Here is a 26,869-nt window from a genome sequence, read left to right as displayed (position 1 = left end):
CTTGTACTTATTATTCCCATTTTATAGTCCAGAAATGAGATAAGTTAAAAAATAAACTTAGCTGGGGTGCCTGAGGGGCTCAGTGAGTTGAATGTTAGTCTCTTGGTTTGGGCTCAGGACATGATCTTATAAGATCAAGCCCCTTGACCAACGGGCTCCATGCTTGAGATTCTCTCTCCCTCACCCTCTGCCCCTCCCCCCCTTACATTTGTGTGCTCTCTTCTCTCTCTCCCTGAAATAAATAAAATCTTAATTTAAAAAAACACAAAAGCTTGGCCAAAGTCAGTAGTAAAAATAGCAGATCAAGGATGCATAGAGTAGTCTCTCAAAAGTAGATGTTTAAGACGAAGTTAAAATTAAGCTACAGTAAAAAAGTATGAGCTCATTAATACAAATCAAGCAAAATTAAATGTACTGTACTTAGAAGCCATATCTATTTATTAGATACCCACAGGGATGAATCTTGGAATAGCAATTGGGCTTGAGGTACTAATTTTTATGAGTCGGTAGTAGCTTCCTGAGATGCTGTGTTGAGAAAGGATTCTGAGATCTTCATGCACACCAGTAGGTAAAAGTGCCATGTTCCATTACTTATGTCTAAGAAGTGTGAGTGTGAGTGGGGATGTGAGTGTGAGTGGGGATGTAAGTGTGAGTGGGGATGTGAGTGTTCCATATTCCTGAATATGAAATTTCAAAATCCTGAATTCCACATTCATGAATTTTGTCTACTGAAATCAGAAAATAACTAATGCTCTTTGCAAATACTTTACAGTAATTTTTAACCATGACAGTCATCCTAAGAGCTTTCTTCTACTTCTATTCGCTAGCTGAACCAAAAACCATGTAACTATCTAAACAATTCTGCAATTCCAAGTATCTAGGAGTTTTCTGCAAATGGCCAAGGTATCATCATTTGCTTACTTCAGTGCACAAGCAAAACACAACTTACTCTCACCAGAAAAATGAACCTCCCATAAGTTCACAAGAGACAATATTTTCTTTTTGATGAAATGACCATCAAAAGCTCTATTTTCATGGCAAAAAAAAATTATACCCTTACAAAAACATTAAACAACAAAACATTGATACCTACCCAAAGTGGATTTCAGTAACTCTCTTGGCACCAATGATGCATGTGAAATTTTATAATCTGTAAATTAATATACCTCTTTCATAGAATCATAGGGAAAAAATGAGCAGAGAGAGAAGGAGGAAGTTGTCAGCCTAACAGTTGATGTTTAGAGTAGTACAATTAACAACCTGGAAGGGACTTTAGGATGATTTATTTCATCTCCCTGGTGAAGAAAAGTGTGATCGAATCCTGAGCCACACTGACCTCTGCAGATGTCTGTGCAATGCTGGGTCTCTCAAGCTAACTCATTCTTCCTGATTATCCTCATGTATACAGAGCTGCCTATCTCATTTCCCATCACATTCATTTAAGTGCTTCTTATGTCACTCCAGTCTCATAGATATTTTGAAGACGACATGTCCAAGAAGTGAAAAGATTTATTGCTAAATCCACATGCAGAGTTTGTGGCCTTGAGAATTGAAGGTCCTCTCCCAAGGTTACAGTGGAAGAGGATGAATGTCAACTTGCTCACTGTATATGAAACACAAGATTATAAAAGACATGCAGATGCCACCTATAATTCCACAGCCCAATTTTGACAAATGTTATTTTTCAGCTCTGCTGGAGATCAGAGAGATCTTCTGACAACTTGAAAATATTTTAAAGTTTCTGTTTAAGAATCACAATTGTTTCTCGCTGACATGGACTTGGCAACCCAAGATTCTTTTTAGTGCCTGTTCTGCCTCCTTACCCTCCCCAGTCAGGATGCCCTCAGCAAAGGTGAGCACAACTAAGCTACATAATGAGTGAGCTCTGTCCAGCAGGTCCCTCATGGGGTAGAAGTACAAGAATCAGTAATACAGAATATTGGCCAAACCTCACAAAATGGGGTGAAGGGTCTGCAGACATTGGAGTGTAACAGCTTCCAGACAACTCAAGAGCTTCAGAGTCAAAGAGAACTTGTGGAAGAATCATTGAATTTTAGAGCTGGAAGAGACCTTTAAATGGTGGCATCAAGCCTTTAAACTTAGCAGGTTTACATCCCAGCTCTGCCCCATGTTAGCTGGGCTATCCACAGTTGACATATGTATGCCTTTAGCATGGTGCCTGACACCTGAAACCATGGTAACCGTGACTATCTCTAGCAGCTTCTTACAGTCAGACATGAGGAACGTGGTCAAAAAGGGTGAAGTGGCTTGACCCAGACAATCCAGTGAGTTGTATGGAGGCTAAGTGAACAGTTCTTAAGAGGGCAGCCGCCTGCTTTATGGACTGGCTGGAGATGTTTCCCACCTTCAGGGTTCTCCATCCTTGGTTATTGAGGATGCCCGGTGTGAAACTCTATCCCCCTCTGGTAGGAGGCCACACACCAGCAGTGTTCTTTCATAGTGCAAACTCATCAAGTTCACAGAATTAGTTTATTTTGCCCTTGAGGCAGACTGAGGTAGTTGTGAAGTGAGAGAATGGAATTTAATTTACCTCAGGGTCTGTGTAAGTCCATATGGTAGTGCTAGGTACCGCTTTGCTTTTTACTTTCACATGCTTTCTCTGAAAGCATGCATTCTATCTGTTCATTCATCGAACATTTATTGAGTGCCTCTTCTGAGGCTAACACTGTGCTAGATCTGATGAGATATAAAAGAATATATTCAGTTGGTATTTCCACAATCCCCGTAATGAAGTAGCTCACACTACTACTAGTGGAGATGTTCAAAGGTCTCACTGGTAGATCTGCAGCAGCAGGGACTGGGGCAGGAGGATGGCTTTGGGGTTCCATCACTGCCAGTTGCACAACCTTGCAAAAGCTCTTAACCTCCTCGGCCCCTGTTTCCATTCTATAAAATGAGGATAACAATATCTTCTAATGATTCCTTATAGAGTTATTGTGATGATTTTTTTTAAATGATGCATACACAGCGTGACACGTAATGTTTGGCAGCTACTAAGCACTCAGTAAATGTTAGCTACATTTCTAGTTTATTTTTTAATTAATTAATTTATTTATTTATGATAGTCACAGAGAGAGAGAGAGAGAGAGAGAGAGAGAGAGAGGCAGAGACACAGGCAGAGGGAGAAGCAGGCTCCATGCACCGGGAGCCCGACGTGGGATTCGATCCCGGGTCTCCAGGATCGCGCCCTGGGCCAAAGGCAGGTGCCAAACCGCTGCGCCACCCAGGGCTCCCTACATTTCTAGTTTAAGCAGTGAGTTCAGAATACACTTGGAGATTCCAGTTCCTTTGAAACTGAAGTGAGGAGGTGAGGCATTGTTTAGTTACACTGAAGCCAGGGATTAGGTTGTGCTTAAACTATTTTAGTCAACTATCCTGTTGACTAAAAGTTCATTATTTCAGGTGGTGGGCTGAAACCAGTCACATCTCAGGAAACTTAATCAGGCAAATGGATGGATTGGAGAGGACAGAGAATAGTATAATCAAGGAACCTAGTTATAAAAATCATCATCTTGGCAAGAGTTAGTGGGAACTTAAGGTTAAGTCAGGGCAAAAGATATAGAAAATAACAAAGAGGCAGTCTAAGGATAATTAGACACCACTAGTGGTAGAGAATAAAATTGAGAAAATTAGAGGTTTCTCCAAGATTTAAAATGTAGCACCTAGAAAAGGAGACCATTCAGCATGAGCAATAGAATCAAGAGGGAAAAGACAATGTTTCCAGATTCCTATTTTTCAGCATATGTTCTTATATCCAGGATTTGTGAGTGGCCAGATAATGTTCAATAGACATCCTTTCTTGAATCCAAGAGAAACATTTTTCCAAACGGGTAGCTTTAGCTCGATCAGAATTCAAACACATACATGTCCAGGCAATATCACTCACTGCTTTGTGTTATCAACCTGATACAATATTATAGAACCTCTAGCCTCAGTGCTTGCTCTCATAAAGGAATTGATGATGCAGACAGAAGTCATAAGAGTTCAGATCTTTAAACCAATTTCTTGAAGACGGCATCATATGTACTGGCACTGCTAATAGTTCAACGTGAGTGTGTCCTTCCCAGTTCACAAGTGAATGTTGGTTAGAATGAAGGATTTGGAAGTAACCCAGAATAGTTTCTGTTCTGGACAGAGAACAAGAGTTGAAGGAGAGTACCTCCTTCTCAACCTTTTCTCAACCCAACCTATGAGAATCTACTCCTTTCCCCACATACCATACATAGAAATAACTCTTATAGCTTTACCTATCATGCATTGAGTGCCTGCTGTATGCCAGGCATTGTATAAAGCACATTAGAGCACTATCTCTTCTTATTTCCTTAGCTTCCCAATCAGGGAATTACCCCCATTCTACAGAGAAATGGATTGAGACCTACATGGTAAACTTGTCCAAGGCTACACAGTAGCCAGTGTCAGAGCCATGATTCAAATCAAGCTCAGCGGAGTATTAGAAGAACTCATGTTGGGGGTGAAAATTTTTGGAGACTAGAAAATTGGGCCTGCAACTGGAAGAATTTATCATGTTCTAGTGTTTACAAAGTACTCATTAGCTGTGAATGGAAATTAACACCAATCACAGTGTGCTGCCTCTTGCAATCTTTTCATATGTTGAAAGGAAATAATTTCATTAGTTTCAAACCTTCAGAATAGGATGATTATTGACTCTAATCCTTAGGATATGCTGCAAAGACACAGAAAATTAGTCACTTTTCACTGAGATGAAGATGAAGCTTGTGGTCTAGTCAGTGGGTCGCACTGTGAATTTTTCCTTTCCAGGAGTCGTTAATGGGCATGTGTATGGGCAGAGTTGTAGCTCCCAAAATTCACATGTTCCGGGATCTCTGGGTGGCGCAGCAGTTTGGCGCCTGCCTTTGGCCCAGAGCGCGATCCTGGAGACCCGGGACCGAATCCCACGTCAGGCTCCCGGTGCATGGAGCCTGCTTCTCCCTCTCCCTATGTCTCTGCCTCTCTCTCTCTCTCTCTGTATGACTATCATAAATAAATAAAAAAAATTAAAAAAAATTCACATGTTCAAGTCTTAACCCTCAGTATCAGAAAATGTGACTATATTTGGAGATAGGGTCTTATAGAGATAATTAAGGTAAAATGAAGTCATGGGGGAGGGACTAATTCAATATGGCCACTGTCTTCACACAAAGAAGAAATTTGGACAGAGATAAGCCCAGAAGGAAGACCATGTGAAGTCATGGGAAGAAGAAGGCCATCTTTAAGAAAGGAAAGAGGCCTCAGAGGAAACAAACCCTGCCAACACCTGACCTCAGACTTCTATCCTCCAGAAGAGGAGACAATACATTTCTGTTATTTAAGCCACTGCATCTGTGGTACTTTGTCACGGCAGCCCTAGCAAAATAACACAGCAAGCTTGGAGTCATCCACACTCCAGAACCTGGTCTCCCTTGTGAGGAAAACCGTATAAGCATATTGACTGAGATGGACAAAATGGTGAGAAGAAATGCTTTGGAGGCCCCAGAGGGTTTTTCTTTTAGGTTCCAACAAAACAGAAGAAGGGGACAAAAAAACTCAGTCTGCAATGTCCTGTCATTTTAGGTCTCCAGACACCCACGTGATGAACTTATGAGGTCCTTTACACAGAATTGGATTTCCATGTCCTTCTCAGTACTTCTCTACTTAACCAGGGTGTCTGTGCCACTTTTTCCCTTCCTCTGAAGGGAAGGGGAACTGTCAGCCCTTCTCCTTTGCCCCTTTCACTGAAAACCCTTCATGACACTTCATTCCATTGAGTCTCCTCTTGCATAGAGTGTAGACTCACCTCAGCCTGATGGTCGTCTTCCCCTCCACTTTTGTATGTGAAACTAGTTTAGACAAAGAAGTGCTCTCAAACAGGCTCAGGTAAACTACCGTTTAGTTACACTGATGCAGTCTCATGGATATAATGCGTTTTCTGTCTCTATGTCTTGCTGCTCGATCTCTATCTTTGTTCTCATCTTTTTTTAGAGGTGTGCAATTTTTTCTAACAGACCCAACATACTAAAAGCAGTAATTTCTTTTTATGGAGTGGCTATGATGTGGCCAGCACTTTGTCTTATTAGCTCTAATCCTCATACCTGTCCTAAAGGTTAAGTATGATCACTTCCATTTTACGGATGAGAAATATAAGACTTTAAGAGGCCACAAAGGAGGTGAAATCTGAACAAAGTCTTGACAGTAAAACCCAGCTTTTCCTCATTGTACATGTGTTTTCTAATTGTGGTCATTCTCATGTCACTGCATGATGTTGATCATACCTGCCTACTCTCCATACTATTAACACATTTTTTCAAAGTTTTACCTTAATGTTTTAAGTAATATGCAATAACTATATTTTTATATAGCTTAATGCAATAGCTATACTCCTTAAATATTCATTAAAATGAATACATTACATTTTACAACAATACACACTAAAACAAATAAGCATGTGAGTCCAATAAAATCTGAACACACATATAGAACCTAAAATTGTCCTGTGTCACCCATGGTATAGATATCATACCCTAGGAAACATTGCACTACAAACTGACACCAATTATGAACAGAATGAACCTAGGGCAGGGCCTAGCACAAGCCTTGATGTTTCCCCTGAAGCTGCTAGCCATATGTTTTAAGCAAGTTGTACAGCCACCTGGCAGTATCTTAAAATCTAAAGCTTTGCCTGATGAGTATTGCAGACTTTGCTTTAAAAAAAAAAAAAATGAGTTTCCCTGCCCAGTGTGGAACCCAAAGCAGGGCTTGAACTCATGACTCTGAGATCAAGACCCGAGCTGAGATCAAGAAAGGGACATGTAACCGACTGAGCCACCCAGACACCCCTGACTCAAAATATATTTTATGTAATCTGCTCCACTCTCATCTTTTCCTATGGATTCTTCAGCTCTATAGTTCCTTCTGATATTGATAGGGGAATTTGGAAACCAAACTAGGGACAGATACAGCAGAGCTGCAGATAGGCTAATCAAGAGTATGTAATCTTGGGAGAGGTCAGCCTCCAGACAGAGAGAGTGAACAGATTTCAGGAATGGAAAGCAGAATTCAGTTGGTCCCTTTGATGAATCCTGTGCCAGTTTCCCCAACTATCTCCCTCTCTGCCTGTCTTCGAAGTCTGAAGTTCTGCTGTAATTAATAAATTTTTATGCCATGTTTTTGAAATGTCAATAGTCATTTATAAGTAACCTGTAAGAATAATAACACTGTGAGTGATTATTAACTACACTATGCTAGTAGCTCTGGGTGGCAGGAAGGGACATGTGAACAGAAGGATTGGACTAGGGTTGGGGTATTGGGTATATCCAAGGCTACTAGAAACAAAGTAGGACCAAATCAAAGAAAAATGTCTCCTCTCCGTCCAGGCTCCTTGACAGAGCTCCTCCCTTTCTCCAGCCTCCCTCTGATGTGGGGTTTTCCTGTGATGTCAGGCACCCCCCCCCTCCCTGCAGGACCTGGAGCTTCTTCAGCAGGGTCCAGGCCCCCTGCTTGCAAGGGTAGTATATACAGTCAATGCAGACAAGGGGGTGTGGTCTGTTTTTAAAAAGTTAATAAAATGCCAGACCACATTTACACAGAAGTGGTTTCCGGATCAAGGGAGCTAACATTCTCCCTGTGTTGGACCCTAGTCAGAGCAAATGTTTTGTGCTTGGTTCTGGCATCACACTTTAAGCCTACTGCCTGTGAAAGTTAATTTTATGGCAGCTTGGCTAGACAAGAGCATCCAGTTATTTCATTGAACAGTAATTCAGGTGTGGCTGTGAAGGTATTTTGTAGATGTGGTTAATATCTACTACCAGTTGACTCTAAGCAGTTTACCATCAATAATGCGGGGGTGGGAGGGTCATCCAATCAAATGAAAGCCTTAGGAGCAAAAATGTGTTTTCCAGGAAGAAGAAATTCTGCCTCAAGAAGACACCATCAACTCCTGCCAGGACCTACTCTACAGATTTTGGACTTGGCAGCCCAGATAATACCATGAATTGATATAAATAAATAAATAAATAAATAAATAAATAAATAAATAAATAAATAAATAACATGTTTCCCATTGGTTCTGCTTCTCTGGAGAACCCTGACTGATCCGCTGCCCATTTGGAGCATGTTGTGGAGGAAAACAGCCAAGACTGCAAGGGGTCTGCAAGGGGGCCTGGAAACTCCAGTATGTGAGGAGTGGCTGACAGGACAAGAGATACTTCATCTGGAAGGAGATCCAAGCATGATTTGACAGATGTCTTTAAATGTTTAAGAGGATGAAATGTGGAAGAGGGATCAGACTTTTTCTGTGTTGTCTCAGAAACTAGAATTTGGCTCTACGGTTAGAGGTTACAGCAGGCAGATTTGGGATCAATAGAAGTAACCTTCTCAGCTGCATCAACTCCCAAGAGTTGGAATTTCCAACAGAACTGTGATATGTAGAGGAAAATGAGACAAAGGACTCTTTGATTAGGTGAGAGGAAAAAGTGTGACCTCAAAGCTCAGATTCAGCATGGCAGGCTACCAAGTGCTTACTATGTGCCAGGCACTGTGCTCAGTGCTTTATACATTTGACTTCACCACATCATCCTTCCAATCCCTAAGGTAGCTTTACTATATCCTTACTCTAACGACAGGAAAAAATAAGGCTCTTGGAAATCTAGTAACTGGTCCAAAGTCATTCACTAAGTAGAGAAGTACTAGGTTTCAAACTGAGGTCAGTCTGACTCTCAAAGCTCCCCTACATGGAAACACTGTGCTTCCCCCATGACAGTAGGACTTAAAAACACAAGCATGAGCCACAGGCCATTGTCCTTTCAACTCGTAGCACATGCCTCCTATGTTCATCTGCCAATGTGGTGAGGTAAATTTACCTGCAATATAGCCATGTCATATTTGTCCAAGGTTTTTTTTTTTTGTCCAAGATTTGAAAGTGAGAGAAATGTATTCTTTCATTAAACAAATACTGGTTGGCCATAGCTACTAGTTATCCAGAAACAAGCTACAAACACCACAGACATTGCCTCAATCCCATCAAGAAACTTACATTAGCAGGAAAGGCAAATATTAAATTAAAATGCATTAAGTATTTAATCACAATTGTCATCAATGCTGAGAGGAGAAGAAATGCATATTTTGAAAATGAGCAACAAGTAGATCCTCTTTTCATCTGGAGGGCGAGGGGAGACCCTCAATAAGGGGTGCCAGGGTGGGAACTGAAGTAGGCACAGGCTTACAGGGGCAGTGAAACCATTCAGAGTGATGGAGGAACTCAAAGATGACCAATGTGGCTGACTTTTTATTAACAAAAAAGGCAGTGGCATAAAATGTGGCTGGAGAGGTGACAGAGACCGTCTCATGCATGGCTATGCAGAACATAAGTGAGTTGTTTTTTTTTTTTTATGATAGTCACAGAGAGAGAAAGAGAGAGAGGCAGAGACATAGGCAGAGGGAGAAGCAGGCTCCATGCACCGGGAGCCCGATGTGGGATTCGATCCCGGGTCTCCAGGATCGCGCCCTGGGCCAAAGGCAGGCGCCAAACCGCTGCGCCACCCAGGGATCCCTACATAAGTGAGTTTTAAGTGAGTAAGGATAGAGATAACTTGGTCGCTCGGGACATCCTAGTCATTGTCCTCAAGTGCAGCTGCAAATGAACCTTGTGAGGTGTGTAGAAAAAGTCAGTATCACAGACTAGAGATTGCCATCCCTACAAAGTCCTTTCTCCAAGGTGGGCCCTTGGCTGGCATTAGGAAATTTGGACATTAAGAAGGTTTCCGCCATTCCCTCAACTGATAAGAATGACTCATGGTGCCTAGCTTGTGTAAACAATATGGTTTGTACAGAGCACCTGCTTTCTTTTGGGTGTCTGGAATTCGGTATGTCTTCGTGGCCATCCCCCAATAAAAACATTGAGCACTGAGTGCCAATGACCCTTCCTGGTAGACACCCTTTCATCCATATTGTCACATGCCTGATGGAGGGATCAGCACACCCTGTGTGACCCTATAGGGAAGGCTCTTGGAGGCTTAAACTTGGTCTCCTGCAGACTTTATTCATGCATCCTTGTTCTATGGCTGATTTTGCTTTGTGTCCTTTCTTTGTAATAACTCTTAGCCATATGTACAACTATATGAGTTCTGTGACTGTTCCTAGTGAATCACCAGCATGGGGGAAAGTTGGTACTGGGAACCCCTGATGCAGGGTGTGACCTTGCTGACTCCCCCAGAGTATGGAATCAGAAGTTCCCTCTCACTGCACAAAAGCTTAGTGAGGTGGATTGAAATGGTCTCTTTGCTTCTGGGGAACTCCAGCCTCTGAAGTACTTCACTACTTTAAGGTCTAGAAATGTCTACAGTGATCCACAGCTGTGTAATGAAAATTTAAAGACAAACATCAAATTTCAGGGAAGATTCATAATAAATATTAAACAACCACCTGCAATCCCCAAAGCCACTGCCCTGGATTTGCCAGCAACATGCCATCTTACCATCGGGAGTTCAGAGAGCCAATTTTGTCATGCTCTATAGCTTTAATCTATCTGCCCTTTATTAAAATGCAGGATGTACCAATGAGTCTAATAAGGTGGTCTTAAGGGCATTTCAGTTTTATATCTTTTATATCTTTATTTAGCTAGTCAATGTTGCTGTCTTAATAGCTTCTTTTTTTGTGTTCTCAACTTATTTTTCAAGACCAAGGAAAATTAGTCATTTTTTTGCACTTTACATTCTGCTAATTGCAAGATCTAGCAATATAAACATACTAGAAACCACACAAAAGCAAATTTTATAAAATATAAGCCAACTTCACTACAGCCAAGGGAACAATGCTTAAAACTGTTGATTTTGCTTACTAAATACTTTTGTTTGAGTAAATGAAAATTCAATATAGTTACTCTTACATTCCTAGAAAAAAAATAGCAATAAAATATTGATGAGACAAGAACCACGATGGAAGACAAAACTCACTTTCTAAAGTAAACAATCCAACAACACTACTGTTCTTCTGTGTCTGGAAGCCAGCCATTCTGGCCACATTTTCAAAGCAGATTTACATTGCTATCATAGCACTTATCCTCCTCCCATAAACTGCCACTTTGGAGAGTCATAAAGCTCTTAAATCTTATATATCTGGGGAGCCTAGTTCTTATAGAGATACTCATTGGCACTGATCAATTAAATGTCCCCACCTTTGCTGAGTATGGTCAGAATTCTTTTACAAAATCAATAAATATTCACCTGGCACCCACTTCATGCAAGGCATGTGCTATGCCCTGGACGTGATGTAGTCCTTGATATCTGGACACTATTAGTCCTAGGTACATAATCATATGTTTCAATACAGTAAAGCAATAGAAAAGATTGTGTTATTAAGTACCAAATGCAGACTAATAGTATGAACTTAGAAAGAACCCTCTGTGGATTAAAAAGTCTTTCCAGGAAGAATCAACAATGAAATATGACGATTGGTGGATTCAATACTTTGAGGATTTGTGATGGAGTTGATTATGTACATAAGCACACATTCTGGAGACAATGAGTAGACTAAGGTGGCTGGGGGGAGAGCATGTTTAAACATATCATGCAGGGGTGCAGTCTAGAAAGGTTGGCTTTCCATGTTCTAACAGCAGGAGACCACCAAAGGTGTCTGTGGAATCAGAGGACTTTTGCTTTCAACATGATACTTACGGGTGCTTAATTTGGAGGTGTGGCATAAAAAGGGACAAAATGGGACACAGGTGTGGAAGAGGTCCTAAGTCATTGAAATGAAAATCTGGAAAATCCTGGATTAGAGAGAGCTAGAAGGCATGTCTATGGAAATGAGAAGAGCTCAAATTGGATTGAAAACATAAAGGAAAAAAGACATAGACATTATAGGCCAAATGAGGAAATAACCAATAAGCATTGGAAGATCTTATGATATAGAACCCTCATAAAAGCTTTAGAAAGTTGGGTTTAACACTATATTGCTATAATGTCCTGCACTTCCAATTCATAATCTTTACCATAATTACAATATAATAATTATAATTATTGATTTATTGTTATTCTTTCCAAACCCATAAACCTTTACAGGCTAGGACTGTGACTCAAAGTGCTTAGGGGCAGGGCATGACATATTATAATTGCTCAAAAACTAGAATTAATGTGTAGGCATATTAGAAATAGAAGATAATTTGAGGGGAAAAGATCTGGGAAATCTAGTTTTAAACAAAGAGAATTAGAGGCCAATGACCAGCATGAGTTGCTTATTTATGACATACTTTCCTGTAGTTAGGTGATAAGGCTTGTAAGCAATTGATATACAGACCCTTCAGAATATTGTGTGGCTATCACTTGTCCAAATCCCTGTAATGATGAAACATGCTATAAAACTGAGTTTTATTGGAAAAGGTGATAGTTACTGAAGATTCTCAAAGCTAATGGATGGAGAAAACATGTTAAAGGGGTATTGTCAAAATAAGGGTGATTTTTTTTCATGCTCAATTATTGAAAATGCTTCTAACTCGTTTAAATTTCTTTTAGGATTCTATTTCTTTGAAGTCCCATTCCCTCTTAAGCCTCTGTAGCCTTGAAATAATTCTGCATGCAAATACAAAATTAATCCTTCTTAAATGGAGTGAATGAATGAATGAGAGCTCTGAATCCTGGGAGATGTTAGAAACCATCTGTGCTGCTTCTACCTGGCTAAGTAATATGGTCAAATCACAGTCACTGATGTCTGGGACTCAGTTGTTCATCTTATATTTCTCAACAATGGGGTCACCCACATGTTCTAAATACTTTGAGGGCATATGATCAAGTAAATTCATTAAAAAATATATTAAAAGTATCTATTGATGCTCATAGTGAAAAAGTCATTTACCTAAGAAGCATTGAGCTTATCTTTTCAACTACCTAAAGTAATCCTGGAACCCAGGAGATTAAGCAAAGTAGCTAAAATTCAAAATTTGTACATGTCTGTGATTGGTATATTGGTAAGATTAAGAAATGATACTTGGAAGTGGCACATTAAGGGAAAAGATCACAAATTCACATGCAGACACACAAATTGACCCTGGTCACGAGGCTGGAACTTAAGTGCAGGAAAACTACTGCATTCTCACCCATTCTTTTCAAAAATAATCAATTGTGTGTACAATGGTGACTCCTGCCCACCCCAGCCACTCCAGCACACAGTGCTTTGTTTCAAAAGGGCAGAAATATATCACACATTTGAGAACTGTTCCTATCCATACGTTTAAAGTTAGAGACAGTAACCTGTGACACCCTCAAGTTATAAAACTTGGTCTTCTAGAAAAAAAATTTTATTCAAGTGAAATATTTTCTATCCTGATAACAGTACTAGCTGAACAAGACTTGACTTTGTAACCTTTATTATTACAATATTGGAGAACCATTATTAAAATATTGGAGAACCTACCTATGGTAGAGCTTGACACTTGAGAAATGGTAGGTTTTGTGAGAAACTAATGTATGGTCTGATTTTCACACTAAGAAATAAGATCCTGAGATGAATTCCATGCAGACTTTCCAAGAAGCTGCCCATTAACGTGACACTCGAAATTGTATCAAACTCTATGACGCAGATCTTCCTGGTCATAAATAATAGATTCTAAACCTGTTTTGTAAATGGGGTCTTGGCAGATGGGGTGGAGTCTTTAAATTGTGCTAATACTGTTTTGTGACAGCAAGGAACAGAGAGGGCCCCTGCTGGCCTGATATGCAGAGCAGGGTCACATTTCAGGCTGTTGTTTAATTAACAACTCTGAGTTTTGGCATTACAGACAAACACTGATGAATCATTGCTGACTAGCACTGAAGGCTGTTGCATATGAAATTACTTTTTTTTTCCTAAAGTGAGAAATCATGGCTGCACATAATTTATTCTTCAGACCACTCTTTCTTATGTGGTCCATCTGAAAGGTTTTTCCCCCTACCAATCCCTCCTGGTCCGTTTCCCCCTTTTCATCTCACCTCTCCACAGTATCCAGCCTTTGTTTACCTCGCTGTATTCAAAAGCTAACTCCTGCAATCCACCCAATCCACAGTGTTCTACTGATAAAATTTGGAGGAGGTCTATCTCCTTCAGTGGTTTTAGGGGTTGGTGCTATGGTGCCATATTTCAACCCAAGAAAGCATTAAAGTGGATCTGTCAACCCTTGAAATTCCCACAACTACAAGAGCACTCTGAAGCCAGACAAGAATATACCCTCGAGGCCTGAAACCTGACAGTGAATGTCTGTAGAAACCAAGGAAGCCTTTCAATGGCTGGAGACAAAAAGGAGGCAATGAATCTGTTTCTTATACTGTGTATCGCATTTTTAAAATGATATTTATTTTCTTTTTGACTATCAAAGTAGCAGATGTCCTTGGGAGAAAATGGATTAGTGCCAAGCAAAAAGAAAATTGCACGTATTGGAGGATCAAAAGATAATCATTGTTGATATCTGAGTACATAACCATCTAGTCTTTTATCACTGAAAACATCTCAGTGGTGCTTCTTCATTTTAGGGCTTAGGTTCAAGTGCAGAAGTTAGCAGGAACAGAGCCAAGATTATATTATCTCTCATGTTTCATAAGGACATGGATAGGTGAAAGCTTTGGTCGTTACTCTGTAAGTTGGCATTAATCATCACTTCCCAGAAAGAAATGGCCTAATGTAATAATGAAGAGTGTGGGCTTGTGGGGGCAAACTGTCGGAGTTTGAATACTAGCAAATGAATTGGTTTTTTGTACTTCATTTTTCTCATAAATAAAATGGAAAGGGCAACAATGGTAATAATGATAGTAATAATACCACTTACTTAATGTAATGATTATGAGAATCAAGTGAATTAATATGTAAAGTACTTAGAACAGTCACTAGCACCAAGTAAGTGGTCAACTAACACTTTCAATCATGAAGACCCCTAGGACTTGGCAATGGCATGTTTATTCACAGCCAAGGCCTCATACTGGGCCACCTTCAGAGACTATTTTCAAAGTCTTGGAGACATCAATTACCACATATTGAAATTCCCAGATTCCAGCCCCATCCCTGCTGCAAATAATTATATGATCTTGATAAGTCACTGCAGTCCTTTGAATCGTGGCTTCATCATTGGGAAAATGAAGGTACGAGGCTACACTGGTAGATCTGAATCATTTCGAGGAAATTAGAAATTCCTTTGACACAGCATTCTGCTTAGGACTTCAGGATGTCCCCTGATCCCTGGAAGATCAAGGGTCTCTCCTAGGGGCCTCAGATTAAACATCCCTATTTCTATGATCTCTGATGATTCCTTAGGCTCTGACATTCTGTGGTGGTTGGATCCATGAAAACGGTCCCATTCTTATGATTTCTGACCTATCATGGACACAAGAAAAAGGTGAAAGGTAAGTTCAGGAAGCAACCTCTCTCCTCACTGAAGGTTTTTCTGTTTTGTGCCTTGTTGGAGATTGTAAGAGTTTCCTAATTAAATCTCTTGCACATACTTTCAATTCCTGGTGCACTCAGGATCTGGGAATCCAACACCTTATTTATATGCTAATTTGCTGCAGAGAACTGTGGTCTTTCTCAATCCCAAAGGCACAACTATTCAGGTATTCAGCCTTATGCTTTGCTGCACCCACTGGAGTCTAAGGCAGCCTGTGCACAGCCAGGGTGCAAAATGCCCTGGAGAACAATGCCTGGCCCCAACCACAACCATGGAACCAGATGGCAAAGCTATCTGGGAATGCCGCTGACTACCAAGCATGATGCCCTACACAAATAATGTATGCACCTAGAGACTATCTACAGCTGCGTGCTAAAGTGTGGTGCAGGGGTCACTGCAAATCATCTGGGGTATAGGTTCAAAATGAAGATTGCCAGGCAGGATCTCTAGGTACCATTTTACATGTATGGCCATGATAGAGTTGGGCTCCCTGCAATAGTTGCAGCAACTCACCCCAGATAGGCTGATGAGCACTTATGAGAGCACAGCCTGGGAATCTGCATTTTCAAAGGCATCAACTGATTCTCTTGAATTTTGAGAACCTCTGGCTTAGAAAAACTTATTTGTGAAGATGCAGAGGAAGAAGATTTTCTTAAGAATACCCAGTATTTGAGGACTGATACTACTGCTTCCACAGCGTGGTATAATATGAATCCATCTCTCAGACCCTGAAAGACAGAGATCACTGTGGAAGCACAGAGAAGCTGCCAGAGTTTTGGTTACCTCTGCAAATTCAGGGTAACAGTGCCTACCTTAAGAGTAGTTGGGGATTTAAGTACATAATTTTCCTTAGACTAGTTAAATAAACTCTGACATATCCACACAGAAAAGTATGCAGCCCTACAAAAGAATAGGAAACAGTTTGTGTACTTGTATCCAAAGCTCTGTAAAATATCTTATGTAAGAAAGCAAAGCACAGAGAAGGATATCTAGAACCTATGTACTCTTTCACAAAAGACAGGCAGGGGAATATGTATTTGCATTTGTACATAAGTGTATAAAGAAAGTAATAAAAATGGTTAGCAGTGGGGATCACGTGGTGGGAATAGATGGCTAGATAGGAACAAGAGGATCTCAAATTAATTTTTTTTAAAGCATGCCCTTTAGTCTCTTCCTGTAGCATAAAATCATTCTCATCAAAGAAAAGTAGATATCAAGCCACTAGTCTAGCAATGTAATATGCTAAGTTATCCTTTTTCTGTTTAATTTAGATTTTAATGGGTGTCGACCACGACATGATTATATTTCGCTCTGTTGCCAAAACTCCCGTCACCCAAATCAACTTGCAAATTAGGGGGGGGGCATATCTGAATGAAGAGCTACTATTAAAATGTATCAGTTACTTGCTTCTGCAATGGGAGGAGGAAATGTCCTAGATCAGCAGAAAACCAAACAGAAGAAGTCTGTAACCTACTGGTGAACTTATTTGTGCAGTGGGATTTCTGCATCGATTGTTATGCACTTTGTCTACCCCATCAGGTCATGAATGATGCATGGTGCTACAAGAGGTTCAGCTACAAAGCTCTTCACTGCTGATTGAAACAGAGAAGACTGTTAGAAAAGCAGAAACAGGTCTTCACTTTGCTTTTACCTCCGCATCAGCTTATAGAACAAACCCACTACAATTTCTGTGAGCTTTGTTCCCTAGATTCTCCAGGGCCAGATTTCTTATCAGATGTATTTTCTTTAAAAAAAAAAATAAAACAACACAAAACCAGAGCAAGATATTTTAGAAGAACAACATTTGCAGAACTCCGAGTTGCCGAATAGTGCCTGCCAACGACAACATATTCACTTTTAAAAATGCTGACGTTTGCAAAGGGAGAGAGGATAAGAAGGGATATGCAAATCTGGAATAATCTTTGCAGTGTGGTTATTGCCTTTTTGCGACACAAATATAAGTTTTTGTCTCTATAGTTAGGATGAGCAGAAATCTCATTTTCCCCCATCCTGGAGAAAGTTGGAGATTTTTCTAACTCAGCTTATCAGCTTGTAAAATATAGACTTTTATATATACCAAGACCATAACTGCTGCTAATTTAAAAGATTTCACTTCAGCTCTAAAATTGATGTAGCTCTATATTAGTGAGTGTCCAGAGGGAAAAAAAAATTGAATGGGCAAGGTAGGATCTCAGAGAGGGCAGTGGAATCTAGGTCAGCTTCGGTACGAGAGACAGTGGGACTTGTGAAGGTTCTTTACTCTGGGATGAGTCAGAGACCATTGATTGTGCCCCACTATGTGTTCCTGTGAGCAGGAGAGCCTCATCCCTGCACCTGCCTGGTTAGAAGGCTCAGTAGTTTTATATCTAGTTTTGCTGTATGAGTTAGTTGGGACCAAATAGATGGGAGTAGCAGTAAGATGTGCCATTTCTGGGCCACCTCCCCGCCTTGGACTACTTTTTGCTCCCTTTCTTGGAAAGAGGCAACATTTAAAACTATGTTTTGAGGATAGCAAACTGTTTGCTGGTCTTGAACTATGACATGAAAGAGAAATGTACCGTATACCTAAGCTAATAAAGATGACTTGATATAGGAGAGTGTTAATTAGGAAATTAGCTATGGATAATCAACAAGGAATAGAGTAAAAGGTGAGAGATTATTAGAAGGTTGTAGCCACAGGAATACAATCATGAAAATGAAATGAATAATGTTAACCTACCTAGGAAAACTTCTCTTCAAAAATTGACTATAGGGAATTGTAACCCAGACTCTACATTCATTGCTTATAGGTTCCTAATTAAGCAAGACCAAATTAATTAATTATAGCTATAGCTTTATCCATAGAGTCTGTGCTACAGTGATGAGAGATGCAAAATAGGGCTTTTCTATAAGAGAATGGGCTTTTGCACCATAATGAGCAAGGTTTGAATTCAACTCTGTCACTTACTTAAAATGTGAGATGCTAGGAAATTCATTTACTCCTCTGAACTTATAATGTAAGTGGAGATACAGACAGCTGCTTGTTGCTAAGGATGCAGTTTAGAGCCTCTAGCAGAGGACCTAATTCATACAGAGAGAATCAATAAATGTCAGGTGTCTTTATTTCTATTCTATTCCTTTGAGGGATATCACAGTGATCTCAGTGCCAAGAAAGAAAAAAAAGGGGGGTGGGAGGTAAGAGGAAAGAGTAAGAAATGGAATTTGAATGTTTTTAGTACTGGATTTCTTGATTAAGCAAGGCTAATCTCTTAATTAGGTAGTAATCCTAGGATTACTAGGCCCAGAACTTTAAGACATAATTTCAGAGAGAAACTAAGTATCACAAAATACATGCCTATCTGATTTCTTTATATAGGGAAACCCAAACATTTCACATCTAGTTTCCAGCAGTTTATGGGATGCCTTCATTTATAACAACTTTTACCTCGTTCAGATTTCTCTACTTGCTATTATAGTCGGTGAGTACCAGGACCACATTTTGCTTTGAGATCAGCAGTTATTTTTTTTTTAAGTTAAGCTAGTTAACCACTATTCCTACAAAGCATTTTATCAAGTATTTGCCCATTTCTCCCACACCCCAACCACGCCTGTCCATTCATCTAATTCTTAGCTAATACTTATTGAGAACTTACCATGTGCCAGACTCTCTTCTAAAGCACTTAATCATTAGCTCATTTAATCGTCACATTAACCCTTAGAGGCAGGTACCATTAGTACCCCATGCTGCAGATGAGAAGAACAAGTTACAGATATATTCACCTGTTGTCCAAGATCACACAGCTCATTGGGTGGCAGAACCAAGATCAAGATGTGGGCAGTCTTACTCCAGAGCCCAAGCAGTTATATGGTCTCTTCAAGGTCTCATGATAAATTGCAACGACTAGAACTATACACAGCATTAGGTACAGAAACCAGAGAAAATAAAACTATGGACAGAAGACCAAACAGGGAAAGCCAAGTAAAAAGGATAACGATGAAGGGGTGGCAGAGACTTGAGACCGAACAGCCCAGAATGTAAGCTCAATGCAAGATCCTGAATTTGGGCCAAAATCATACCTCTGAACTTCTGGGAGGTTGAGGCAAAAATGGATACTGGGAACTGGGATATGGTTTTCACTTTATGGCAAAAGGAAGACTATTAGTTTTGAAGGTGAAACAGACTATATCAGACTGTATTCCCAGCCCTTCATGTAGTTTCTTGGCTCTGAGCTTGAGGACGTACAGAGGTCTCGTCAGTGAGCGCCCATTTCCTGACACTGTCTAATTACTTCAATTGTGCTGGCCAGAGATGTAGCTTCAACTCACGCCCGTATTCCAGTAAGTCCATTTATGTTTTCTTGATAACAAGTTGTAACGTCTTTTCCCATTCCACTCCGCAGATGATCAGTGAACAATAAACCAATCTGCTTAGAAAATCTCATTTCTTCTGTCACACAATATTAAAGCATAAAGTTTTGCTTCTCAAGCTAGTAGCTTATATATAGCAGGAACTCCAAGATATGCTTGAGTGAAATATTATTTAGTCTTTTAAAACCCAGAACAAATATTGCTGAGATAATGCTCAAAAAGTAATGCTTAATTTTCTAGTGATACAAAGACGTTTATGATTATCTTGATTTTATTTCCCCAAGTAGCTATTTAAAAAGCTGGAAAATCACAAATCAAAGGAAAAGAATATGCATCTATAACATTAAATTGTTCTAAGTTAAACTTCCTTGGCTAGACCCATTTTTCTTATCTGTAAAGAATGCATCTTTTGATTATATTAAATCAGAGCTTTTACAGGAATAGCTTTAAGGTCTGCAAAAATAGTTTCTCCTCCATCAAGTAAAGGCCAGCAGCACCATGATTATTGTTAACAATATAATTCAACAGCCTGCAATTAATTCTATTTTAGTAGCTATCAGAACAGGTAAGGTGTATACAGTTCACTCTTAAATTACTGTATATACTATATATATATATATTACAAGTATATATATTACATATATATATATATATTACAAGTATTTTTCTATGCATGAGGTAAGCAACCTGTGCAGCTGATTTTTGCAGCTTTTATTCTAACTGGTATGTGAATACACCATTTATGAGGAGAGAATTTCCTGACATGTATATTTATTTACTCTTGTTCATATAAATTTTTTTGTGTGTGTTTTAAAGTAGTAATGAATATAGCTTTTGGTCACATCACTGTTGGATTTGAGGCAGTTGGGAGTTTGGGTGTTTCTCGGCCCTGTGACATCACTGGTAAACACTGGCAGTAGGCTCCAGCATCATATTACCTGTTTTAAAATCCTGCTTCCCCTCCTCAGCAGGTTACTTACCATCCTCCTGCTTCAGTGGCTTCATATCTAAGATGGTAACAACATACGTTTATCCCTCACGGGTCGTAAGGATTAAAAGAGATAACACTTGTTCTAAGACATAGTATGTTCTAGGCACTTGTTCTGACACACATTAAAGAAGACACTTACTCTAAGACACATTGTGTGCCTTGGAATAAAGTCATCATAGTCTAGAATAGTACATAGATTCTCAATAGCTATTAACTCTTGTCATTGTTGCTAAAAAAGCAGAGACTTGGCTAGTTCTGGATAGAATTCAGAAGGACCATTGCCAGGGAAAGGCTACCTGGAAATGATCCTATTTAATGCAGAAAAATACAGTTGGTTATAAACAGTGGGAGTAAAAAGTTTGAATGGGACTTGATCAAGGAAAAATAAAATTTCATATAGAAAAACAAAATTTTAATTCCAGCTGTGTGCTGATTCTTAGAATTAGCCTACTGTTTCTAAGAATACATGGCTCTACTGTTTTTGTTTTGGAGAACTGGAATGTAGCTAAGTTTCCTAACAAATTTGCGGTATACATTGTAGTGCTATTATTCGGACAGCCATTGTGATAAAAAATAGTTTTTGCAAAGGTTTCTTCCAATGTTTTGATATTTGCATAATTCACTTCTGACGAGCCTATCCTGTATTCACCGTCAGATTTCCTCAATTCTTAATTCAGCTAACTCAAATCAGATTGTTTGTTTTGTGGCATTGCACAACATTCAAGCCATTCCCCAACATTGCCGTCAGTGAAATTCCACATATTAAAGGATTTTCTATTCTGCTTAAGCAGCTTTCACAACATCTTGTTCAGTGTTTAAACAGACAAGATGTCAAGTAGGAGGGTTGTTTGGATGGGGGTTAATTTTATAAGTGGTCAATTAATTTGTGAATATTTGCATGGTATGGTCATCTTTGTTTTCCTTGTGTAAACTTGTTTCCAGAGAGATTTGACTAAGAAATGCTTAGAAAAAAACACCCCCTCTCCTATACCATTTGATAGATTTAATTAAATATGCATCTGTTTTATCTTTAAAAATCTACAAGACTTCTGCATGATGAGCCCAGCTAAACCTCAAAAAGCCATCTAATAAGTGACTTGTGTGTCATAAGTAAATCATAAATCATAGATGTAACTGAAATATTTCTTTTGTTTTAAGGAGAACTATAATTCTTCTGGCCTAAATTTTATAACTGAAATATTTTACCCTATCTTTAATTGTGATGTTCATGCCAATGGAGATTCTTAAGAGTACATACTAACTAGCAACAAGGTAAAATTGTTTCTATAAAGGAAAACTAAACAGGACACAGATGAAAAATCACCAGTCATAGTAAAAGGAATGAAACTTTAGCTTCAATCCTTCATTTTGGTTTTTGTTTCATTATTTAATTGAGATATTGACATTGGGAGATTAAAGGACTCCAGAAAAATCTGCTTTTTGCTCCTCTTTCTGCTTCTACTCTTGCTAAGAAGACACCCCACTTATATATGTTGCAGAATGCAAATTGTGTATGTCCTCTTTGTAAGGGATAAGGAGGTGATGTTGTCTTTTTATTTATTTTTTCTTTTTTTAGGGGGAAATGACATCTAAACAAGGACCAGGTAAGAATGAAGCTAACATATGCCTATTCCGGAGCACTGGCACCAGACCACTCAACACCAAGGACCCACACCAGGGCCCTCATCCTGTTCTAACTGGTTCCTCAATGTCTGAGGGGACATATACACCAAACCTTCATCCTCAATACAAACCCCCAGACTCCGAATAAAGATGAGATTCCTTTCTTTCCTTTCTGAGTCTCCTAGACACTATCTGTTCCTGCAACTCTCTCTATACTTTCAATAAACTCTGCTTTCACCTCTTGCCTGCTCCAGCTTGATTTCTATCCTGATCTCTTGGCTGGTCCTGCAGGACCCCTTCTGGGTCCCTGGACCCAACCTGCTAGTGTCAGTATTACTTATCTACAATAAAGCCAATGGCACATTTTTATAAAAGAAACTACCAAAATTTTACAAATGATCAGAACGTGGGAGGTCAGGAAAGCTTCACCTGGCGGCGTGCTGACATTGGCTCATATTGACTCAGGAGAGCTGCTTGTCCAGATTTGAGGACACTTGCAAGGCAGGTGTTCAACTGCCATCAGCTTGAAATCAGCCAGGGGAGAGGATCTACACCATGAAATTAGCAAAGGCTATGAATAAGGGATTCTCTCTCTCTCTCTCTTTTTTTTTTTCCAGAGCTGATTGTTAAGCATTCACCAGCATGTCACTGAATCTTATAATAAAAACAATGGGCTTGTTGCTACTGGATCAAGGAGCCATCCTTGGGAAGTGGAGAAAAGCTTTTATCTGCTCTCAGATTCCTGGACAGGGTGGAGGGTTCTCTGGGAATCATCATCTGGGAAATGGAGGGCTGCTACACAACACAAGGAAAAGCCATTTGGAGTCACTGAAGATCTGTGTTCTGCTGCTCTTAGCATCTTCCACTGCTAGGACAACAAGTACCACCACTCACTCTCCCCATCAAAAACGTTTGATAACACCAGCATCTTCTCCTTCACCAGAGATCAAGGAGGGTAAGGAAGCTAATTTGAGAATGAAGAGCTGGAGAGAGGTTACCTCTGCCTCCTGAAACTCATGTACATCAAAGACAAGGCTCCTCACACTTCTGCTTGGAAAGCTTTAAAAATCCATCAGCAAAAAAAAAAAAAAAAAATCTATCAGTGTTTGAACCCCATTCTGAAACCAGCGAATCACATCTGAGGATAAAGCCCAGGCATCAGGTGCAGCATGACTGAAAATCATTGATCAAGATCACTGAATGGAGCAAACACCAGAATACAAACTCAGACAGCAGTGATTTACCTCGTTCACTATCCTGTCCCCAGGAACAGAGGATTTGCATCGTATACTCTTCCAAGAAGAGGAAAAGGCACTGTCCTGAGATACAAACAAGCATTCCAGGTGTCACAAACACTTCACCTAAACAAAGTTTTCTTACACTGTCAGAAGGGCTTACACAGTCGTCTCTCCCTGTCACCCAAGGCTGTGTGGTCCAACCCAGTGGTGGTGCTCAATCTGGCTGTGTTTCAGAACCCCCCGTAGCATTTACACACCTGGACAGGAAAACACCAACTCCTGGGCTCCACCCTTTGTACATCCTGTAGCAAATCTACTGGTGCCAGGAATCTGCATTTCCAAAATGTCCAGTTGACACTGAAGTCCTTTGAGGCTTGAGAATCACTGCCGTAAAGCCAGCACTGCCCAAGCCCACACTTCTTCCAAAGGCCAGCTGAGGGGCTTGGGAGAAGCATCAGGACCTGTTGGGTAGTTTGCACAAAGTCTGACGCCGGGCTTCATCACCTGGCTCTTCATCACACAGGCCTCAATTCCACTGCAGGACACCCCTTTCTCACACGGATATACACACTGTGTGAGTACATTCTTCTTTCTATTCTTTATCCCAACTCTTCTCAAATCATGAAAACCTCTCCCTCTGATCTATTTCCATGAATCACAAAAGAAAGGCAAAGGACACAGAAGTAGAAATTAGAATTGGTTAACTCCTAAAGCCCCTAAAGTTTCCAGAGAAATAACCAGCACTCTTCAGACTCTCCACAAATCTTTTCTCCTTCCTCTACCAACATCTGGTGGTGTTCAAGTGATGGTCAGCGACAGATTTAAATGGGTTGTTTCTATCTTTTGCAGAGTTAATCATTTTTATAATATCGTTGCCTTTAATCACAGATGTACAGTTTTTCTGGGACATTCTGCATAAGATATGCTGTTATATACGACAGTTTAAGAATTAAAATAATTTATGCCAAGGTTTCCATGAGGAAAGGTACTCAGAGCTCCCATGGACTTAGGCCAACTTTTAGATTTTGGAATTTAACCCATGGTTAAATAGGAAGTAGTCTGTATATCAATCAGTTTGGGGGATCCCTGGGTGGCTCAGCAGTTTGGCACCTGCCTTCGGCTCAGGGTGTGATCCTGGAGTCCTGGGATCGAGTCCCATGTCGGGCTCCCTGCATGGAGCCTGCTTCTCCCTCTGCCTGTGTCTCTGCCTCTCTCTGTCTCTCTCAAGAATAAATAAATAAAATCTTAAAAAAAATCGGTTTGTACTGAATTGTTGATAAATCCTATGTAGGCCGAAGCAGAAATATATTTGAGGTACAAAACATCCTGTGGATATCAGTGCCCTTCCCACCTGCCCTCCTGTAACACCTGCCAGCCCCAGGGGTTGGGGGAATCACTACAAGCTGAGCCAAGCCAAGCCTGCAGCCATACTGGCCTGTGTACACCTTCCTCCCCATGCCCTCTGGCTCCTTCCCATCCACCTAGCACTGCTCGGTGCACATTGGACAAAAGGAATAAAAGTACCCACTATCTTTAGATTTCATTTAAATTACCATCTCCTCTATGCTTTTAGTATGCTGTAACATTTTAATTCAATTCAGAGTCACCTGTTTGGGTTTCATTTTTTCCCCCTATTCCATCAGTTTTCCCAATGCTAGCCAGTCACACAAGCCCCTTAAAGTTCAGAAACCCTTATCAAAAGTTTTAAATGCATGTATGCTGTTCCACCTCCAGAAAATCTCCTCCATTTATGTGAGCGTGTGGGCAAAAACACACTAATGAGATTTTTTTTACACCATTGTTTGTAATTGCAAAAATCTAGGAATCATCCTCTTTAGATGACTCGTTACACAAATTAGGGAACATCTTTGAAATGGAAATATATGTAGATGCTAAAAAGTGAGACAAATCTATTTGTGCTGATATCGGACTGTCTTCTAGGTATAATTTTAGGTGAAAAAAAGAAAGATACAGGATTCTATGTAAAGTTTCTCCCCATGCCATAAACATACACTTTCATTTATACATAGCAAATTTCTAGAAAGATACAGCAAGATTATTTTAACAGTAATTGTATCTTGGGAGGGAGAATTTGGAATTAAGTGTTGCCATGGCCTGTCTTACTTCAATAAGTTTTTAAAACAGAAGCCACCCTCACTGAAAAGACTTTACACATATTTATATAGATATAACGTTCTGTTAAATAAGAGTCTGCAATGTTAAAGGGATTACCAGCCCTTTTAGCTCCCAGAGCAGTGCCATGGCGGTCGGCAAGAACAAGCACCTTATGAAAGGCAGCAAAAAGGGAGCCAAGAAGAAAGTGGTTGATCCATTTTCTAAGAAAGATTGGTATGATGTGAAAGCACCAGCTATGTTCAATATAAGAAATATTGGAAAAACACTAGTCACAAGAACTCAAGGAACCAAAATTGCGTCTGATGGTCTCAAGGGTCGCGTTTTTGAAGTTAGCCTTGCTGATCTGCAGAATAATGAAGTTGCATTTAGGAAATTCAAGCTAATCACTGAGGACGTGCAGGGCAAAAACTGCCTAATTTCCATGGCATGGATCTTACCCGTGACAAAATGTGCTCCATGGTCAAAAAACGGCAGACCATGATTGAAGCTCATGTTGATGTAAAGACTACCGATGGTTATTTGCTTCGTCTATTTTGTGTTGGTTTTACTAAAAAAAAATGCAATAATCAGATTCGGAAGACCTCTTACACTCAGCACCAACAGGTCCGCCAAATCTGGAAAAAGATGATGGAAATCATGACCCGAGAGGTGCAGACAAATGACTTGAAAGAAGAGGTCAATAAATTGATTTCAGACAGCATCGGAAAAGATATAGAAAAAGCTTGTCAGTCTATTTATCCACTCCATGATGTTTTTGTTAGAAAAGTAAAAATGCTGAAGAAGCCCAAGTTTGAATTGGGAAAACTCATGGAGCTTCATGGTGAAGGTAGTAGTTCTGGAAAAGCTACGGGGGATGAGACCGGTGCTAAAGTTGAACGAGCTGATGGATATGAACCACCAGTCCAAGAATCTGTTTAAAATTCAGACATTTGGGCAGCCCAGGTGGCGCAGCGGTTTGGCACCGCCTGCAGCCCAGGGTGTGATCCTGGAGACACAGGATCGAGACCCACATTGGGCTCCCTGCATGGAGCCTGCTTCTCCCTCTGCCTGTGTCTCTGCCTCTCATTCTCTCTCTGTGTCTCTATGAATAAATAAGTAAAGTCTTTAAAATAAATA

The 26,869-nt window shown here is 40.0% G+C and overlaps 1 protein-coding gene and 1 pseudogene across 2 annotated transcripts in view; one reads left to right on the top strand and one right to left on the bottom strand.

The window, feature by feature from the left end:
• The window catches only part of TRPM3 (transient receptor potential cation channel subfamily M member 3), a 501,163-nt gene that overhangs the window by 433,888 nt on the left and 40,406 nt on the right, over window positions 1–26,869 (bottom strand). The window lies entirely within an intron of this gene.
• On the top strand, window positions 25,878–26,678 carry LOC129500215 (40S ribosomal protein S3a-like; annotated as a pseudogene).

Source organism: Nyctereutes procyonoides, unplaced genomic scaffold (assembly GCF_905146905.1).
Source record: "Nyctereutes procyonoides isolate TBG_1078 unplaced genomic scaffold, NYPRO_anot_genome, whole genome shotgun sequence".
Classification (NCBI taxonomy): domain Eukaryota; kingdom Metazoa; phylum Chordata; class Mammalia; order Carnivora; family Canidae; genus Nyctereutes; species Nyctereutes procyonoides.
This window is presented reverse-complemented; position numbering and strand designations above follow the sequence as displayed.